Raw genomic sequence first — 6,564 nt, 5'->3', positions numbered from 1 at the left:
CAGTTTTGTTCTGTTATATGATTTCAATGACGGCCGGTTTTCAGTCTCAGTCGGTTTGTACTGTTATGAGATTTCAATGACAGTCGGTTTTGTTCAGTTACGAGATCTCAATGACGGACAGTTTTCTGAGACAATCGGTTTTGCTCAGTTACGAGATCTCAATGATGGTCGGTTTTTCTGGGTTATGAGATTTCAAAGACAGTCGGTTTTGTTCGGTTACGAGATCTCAATGATATTTGTTTTTCAGTGACAGTCGGTTTTGTTTCGTCACGAGATTTCGATGACAATCGGTTTTGTTCAGTTACGAGATCTCAATGATGGTTAGTTTTCAGTGTCAGTCGGTTTTGTTCTGTTATGACATTTCAAAGACAGTCGGTTTTGTTCCTTTGTTCCATTACGAGATTTCAAAGAAAGTCAGCTTTGTTCGGTTACGAGATCTCAATGACGGTTTTGTTCGGTTTACTAGATCTTAGTGATGGTTGGTTTTCAGTATCAAATTGGTTTTATTCAGTTACGAGATCTCAATGACGGTCGGTTTTCAGTGACAGTTGGTTTTGTTCTGTCATGAGATTTCAAAGATGGTCAATTTTGTTTGGTTGTTCTTTTACGAGATTTCAAAAACTGTCTATTTTTTTCGTTACAAGATTTCAATGGTGGTTGGTTTTGTTCGGTTACAAGATTTCAATGACGGTCTGTTTTCAGTGTCAGTCGGTTTTGTTCTGTTATGAGATTTCAAAGACGGTCAGTTTTGTTCCTTTGTTCTTTTACGATATTTCAAAGATTGTCGATTTTATTCGTTACGAGATTTCAATGACGGTTGGTTTTGTTCAGTTACGAGATCTCAATGATGGCTGGTTTAGCTGGGTTATGAGATTTCAATGATGGTCGGTTTTGTTTCGTTATGAGATTTCAGTGACAGTCAGTTTTGTTCCGTTCAGAGATTTCAATGACAGTCTGTTTTATTTGATTTTGAGATTTCATTGACAGTCGGTTTTATTCTGGTACGTGAACTCAATGGCTGTTTTTTTTTCTTTATGAGATCTCAATGATTGCTGGTTTTGTTTTGTTATAAGATTTCAATGACAGTCGGTTTTGTCCCATTTTGAGATTTCAAAGACAGTTGGTTTTGTTCATTTGCAAGATTTTAAAGATGTACGATTTTGTTCTGTTATGAGATTTTAATGATGGTTGGTTTTGTTCCTTTACAAGATTTCAAAGACAGTCGGTTTGTTTCCATTACCATTATTCCATTATTGTTCCACACCTGTAAGATCTTCACTCATATTTAAGATTAATTAAAATATGGCAAGAAATAGCAATATATTCTATTTCCACTAGGTGAAAATAGCGATAGTTTCTATTTACACCATGTAAAAGTATAAGTTCTTTGCAACAAGAGTAAATAGTAATTAGATGCATTAACAGGATGCAGTGATATCATAGAGTGTAAATTATTATATTTATTAAAATGATTAAATGGATGCTGGATAAATGGACAAATGTTTGGGTTAAAATTCTTTGAAGTTCAAGTATTAGCATTATAAACACTGAATTACTTCCAATATGAAATTAAATTAAGGACATGCATCAGAAAATTTGGGAATGTTGGACAATATAACAGAATATAACAGCTTGACAGAAACTGTTTTTGCAGTGTTGTCTTATATTAATGTCCGTTAAAGCAAGACTATGTAAACAAAAAAACACAGCCACTGTGTCCAAAAGTGGCAATTATAGGATAACAGACACAGCAATGCATTGTGTTCTATAAGGTCATTATGTTTGTAGCGTGATCTAGGGGATTAAAACGTATTTCAGACCTAGTGGAGTAATTTACTCGCAGCCAGCACAGCTATGTGGGGCCCAGATGGGTGTCACCTGGGCTGTCTAACTGGGGCCCAGCCAGTTTTGTCCACAGTTTCCATGGAGGCCCCACATGGGTTAGCCCAGATGAAATGAACACTGCTCAGTGTGCACACTACAGGCTGTAACACAGAAACATGCTGGAGTTAATGAGATAATTAGGTGATAACGAGCAAACTCACCAAAGGACAGAGGAACAACAAGAACTACGACTTCAGCCCTTGTATACAAGTTTGGTATACAAGTTGTTATTGAGATCTTTGTGGAGATCTCAATAACAACTTTTGTAGATGCATGTCAGAAATAAATTCAATCTGGTTAGTAATAAGTGAAGCTGGTAATGCTGTTTGTGGAGATGTTTAATCAGATCTTGAGAGACTTAATGTCTTTTATCTTCAGTTGATTTCATCGAAGGCTGTGGCTGAAGTGCCCATAGGTATACGTTTTAATCCCCTGGATCAGGCTACAAACATGATGATCTTAACTTTATTAATTATTAATTTACTATTAATAGTAAATATGTAAAGTTGCATAAAATGGAAATACGTTACCTCAGATGTGTAATGGTTGGATTCCACAACTGATCACATAAAACATATATAGGTTAAGACAATACAACATTTACTGTAGGTGTCATAAAATTTACTGAGTTTGAGAAATGTTCTATTGCGTTTCTGATTTGGCTGTGAGATTCGCCGTAAGATGTGATGGATTCTATTTTCCAGTTGGCATTTTCAACCCAAAATGGCTGCCGCGCTACCGAAGCGCCTCCTCGTGGCTGTTACCCAAAAAACATCAGAGTTTCGTTGGATTCTATACTCTGTCCTGTGTTGACTAGCGCTCGTGTGAGGGGATTAAAGATACCAGCAATTCTATTTTAAATGAGCACAGAGACATTTTATTCTAAGTTTTGGAGCGAAAAAACGCAGAGACTGGACAAGAATGAATCTTTCTAGTGCGCATGTGTCGAACACATGTGTTCGCGCACGCTATCAAATGCTTTTGAGACTCTTTGTAACGTTACGTAAAAAAAAAAAAAAAAAAAAACCCCCCCGAAATTATGCATAAAACAAATTCATAAGTAGAAAAGGGGTTTAAATAATGAATCAGCTCCATAGTGAATTCCAAGCGATCAAGGGCTTATGCGTTTCATTAACCTTATGCACGAATTCCGCCAGTAGTGGGCACTCATGCAACGTAAGCAATGACGCACATCCGAGTCCACGAGAATATATTTACTTTATTTTGTAATCATGCCTATCTTCGTGCCAGCGTGTAGTTTCACTAGTTGTGTAATTGGTTTGCCATGAATAATATATAAAAAAAACTACAAGCAAAAATAAATTTAAATCCTGATTTTCAAATCCCTGTGTTGACAGGTGTGCATACACCTTGCCCTAAGCCTACCCAATAAATATTATTAAACACTCGTTAGGCAATTTATTTCCATTTTTAGGAAATTATTTTAATTTTTATTGAAAATAAATGCCTTTCTGGTGTGCTATGTGTTGGTAAAATAGTGAAGAGCGAGCTCGGCAAAAGGCAGATTCGAACCCGCGTCGATCGCATTTAAAGCCGGATTTAGGAGTTTTTCGCACTACTGATGCACCACTGAAAACGTTGAGTTCTTTCGTCTTTTTTCCAACTTGAGTGGCCCAACCATACATTGTTGGGTGGATCTAGTCCAGGGGTTGGTTCATTGCAGTTGGGGCCCCAGTGCCCCCCTCACCAGACCTCTGATATTAATTTATGCTTCATTCTTGTTATTATTACTAGGCCTAATATATATATATATATATATAAAACTAAATACGACCTCACGTTTTATACGTTTGCAGCCTCTTCCGTCCGTCATTAAAATTAATTCGGATGGTTCGATTTTCTGCATTTTTCGCATCCGTAACAAATATTTTGAGGGTTTTTTTTGACAATTGAGAGCCACCAAATGACGAATATGAAAAAACGAATACGACAGTTTCGGACTCAGTCAGGGTGCAAGGACCTTAAACTTTTGAGGCTTGCGCAGCTTCTCGAGGAGAAATCAAACAAATGAGCGCCGTTTTCTAAAGTCTATGAGCGCAGCACACACAAATAAACTAAATTGACATACTGCAGTTAAATTTCAAAATGTGGTGTTTTTATAATTATAACATTTGAATACAGTTCAGCAACATACATCACACGACCTGACGACCAAGAGAGCTGACAATTGACCATCACTTAATTTACCATCACCTCGCGATTGAAAATGTGACACTGATATGACAGTTCAACAAACAAGTTAATAATATTAAGTCACTTACATTTTAGACGAAATAATGACTGTTTTGGTCTATTTTAGCAGCGAAAATAGATCCGATGGATCCAAACAAAGATCACAACATAGCGCATTTCACAGCAACACTCAATCGTGTTTTGAATGATTCAGTGTTTTGAACAAATCGTTTGAGTCAAAGATTCAATGACCCATTCACAAACATCTGTCTCATTCTTGATGAATCGGCCGTTTGAACGAATCGTGAATGAACGACTCAGTGACTCGCTTAATAAAACCGCTTATCACCTGCATTTGCGCTCACTATCGACAAACCAATCAAATTTGTTCAAAACCTTTTTTTTTAAATCAGTCCAAACACATTTTAATTTTATTCAGGAGTTATGTATATACAAAACTATAACTTTTTATGACAGTAGTTTAGTGATAAAAAAAATTGCAATTTTTTTTTTTTCAGGTTTTTTTTCCTCCCATCCTGTAGCCTACTCGCGCCCCACCGGTTGAGAACCATTGATCTAGTCAATGTAAATAGCGTTTGCCACCAGGGGACGTTATTTGCACTCAGAGTGAATAGACACTCCGTTTAGATATTGCTGATGATCTCCGAAAGGTATGACTCGTCTATCGACAGAAATTTAACCGACACTTTCAAGGTCCAGAAAGGTAGGCTACTAAAGACATTGTTAAAAAAAGTCAACCTTAATTTGATGAAGCGAAAAAAATAGAGTTGCTTCCATATAAGTTGTACTAATAAAGCAGTAATGTGAGACTAGCTAACTAACTAATGTAACGTTAGGGATTATTTTTGCCCCAGGGTTACACCCCTTATTTCTGAGGTTTATTTTAACCCTTTATTCAGTACAGCTTATTGCGACTGCACTGGGGCGTTGGGCGGTATGTGAATGTGCTGTAGGAACTAGATTTCACCAGGGTTACACCCCTTATATTCTGAGGTTTATATTAACCCTTTATACAGTACAGTTTATTGCGACTGCACTGGGGCGTTAGGACCCACTCAGGCCACAGGTTGATCAGACCCGCTGGCCTCTGACACCTCTTCCCGCAGCTTCCCAGGTCTCCCATCCAGGTATAGACCGGGCCCAACCCTGCTTAGCTTCAGTGGGTGTGCAGGTGAAAGCTTCAGGTTGACCGCTGCAGGCGGTCAACCTGAGGCATCGTTCCAACCATAGACCCTCTTACGTAGCAAAAATATATGGGAATATACTGCAACATATAATGTGATATATTACATAATACATTTCCATGTTTGGGAAATTGCAAAAATTAAAAATAATTATTAAAAAAAAAAAAAAAAAAAAAAACAGAACACCAAGACATTAAGAATCAGAATCTCAACAATAGTGACAATCAAGTGTCATGCCGCAAAGCATGCTGGGAACAATAGTACAAAACTCCCAGCATTCATCACAGCATGAATAAATTATGCAGCTGAATTGTCCTATTATTTTCTTTAATTCTAACTATTTGCTTTTATTTTTTGCTGTGGTTTTTGTTCTGTGTTTTAGTAGCTTTTTGTGATGTCCAGAGTTGATCTGATTGTCTGAATATTTTGTTGTCACCATTGTTGAGATTCATATGCTGATTGCTCATATTTGTGTTTGTCAGTTTAGTTTATGTATATGGTTTGACTTTCTTTTGCTATTGAAAACAAATCAAAAACAATCAAAACTTTGGGGGTGTGCTACTTTTTTTTGTTGTTAGTGATTGTATATGCAAGTTGTATTTATTTTTGACAAAGTGGTTATAGTATAAGCATTATCTGACTTGGTTCCTCCAAACTGCAAATGCAGAATTACAAGCTGCTTTTTTTTCTGTGTTTTTCAGTCAATTTCTAGCTTTTTTTCCCCCCGATGAACAGCAACTTTTGGTACACGTTAAAGGCTCATTGTGATGTTTTAGTTTGATAGATTAGAGCAACCATAAACAATTCTGAAAACATAGGGTGTGAGCTAAAACACGCCATTTTTGTGTGTCTCCCTTTAAATGCAAATGTACGGAGCCCCGGACATGGCATGTAGGAAAAAAATAGTAGTGCACGAATCATGTGCACAATTTACTTATTCGTTCCCTCGATTTACTAAATCGTGTGCACGATTTACTACTTAGTTCCCTCGATTTATAAATCATACGCATGTCAATTTTCAAGCGAATCGGACAAACAGCCAACGAGGAGTTTGAAAAGGTAGGTTTTCCGGAAAATTCGAAATAGCGGAAATGATTAATTGCTCGTCTTGAGCCGAGGATTCCAATGGTATAAAGCACTTGAGTCTACGACAGCCTACGGACAGAATGGCCTATATGGGAAAATTGGGTATCATTTGACTCGGTATGCTGCACTGAATCAAAAGAGACCAGTTTTATGATTTTTGGGCAGCAGTTTAGACTCTCTTCTATCAGTGTGCCAA

This window comes from Ctenopharyngodon idella, chromosome 21 (genome assembly GCF_019924925.1).
Source record: "Ctenopharyngodon idella isolate HZGC_01 chromosome 21, HZGC01, whole genome shotgun sequence".
NCBI classification, from domain to species: domain Eukaryota; kingdom Metazoa; phylum Chordata; class Actinopteri; order Cypriniformes; family Xenocyprididae; genus Ctenopharyngodon; species Ctenopharyngodon idella.
The sequence above is the reverse complement of the archived record's forward strand: the minus strand, read 5'-3'. Positions refer to the sequence as shown.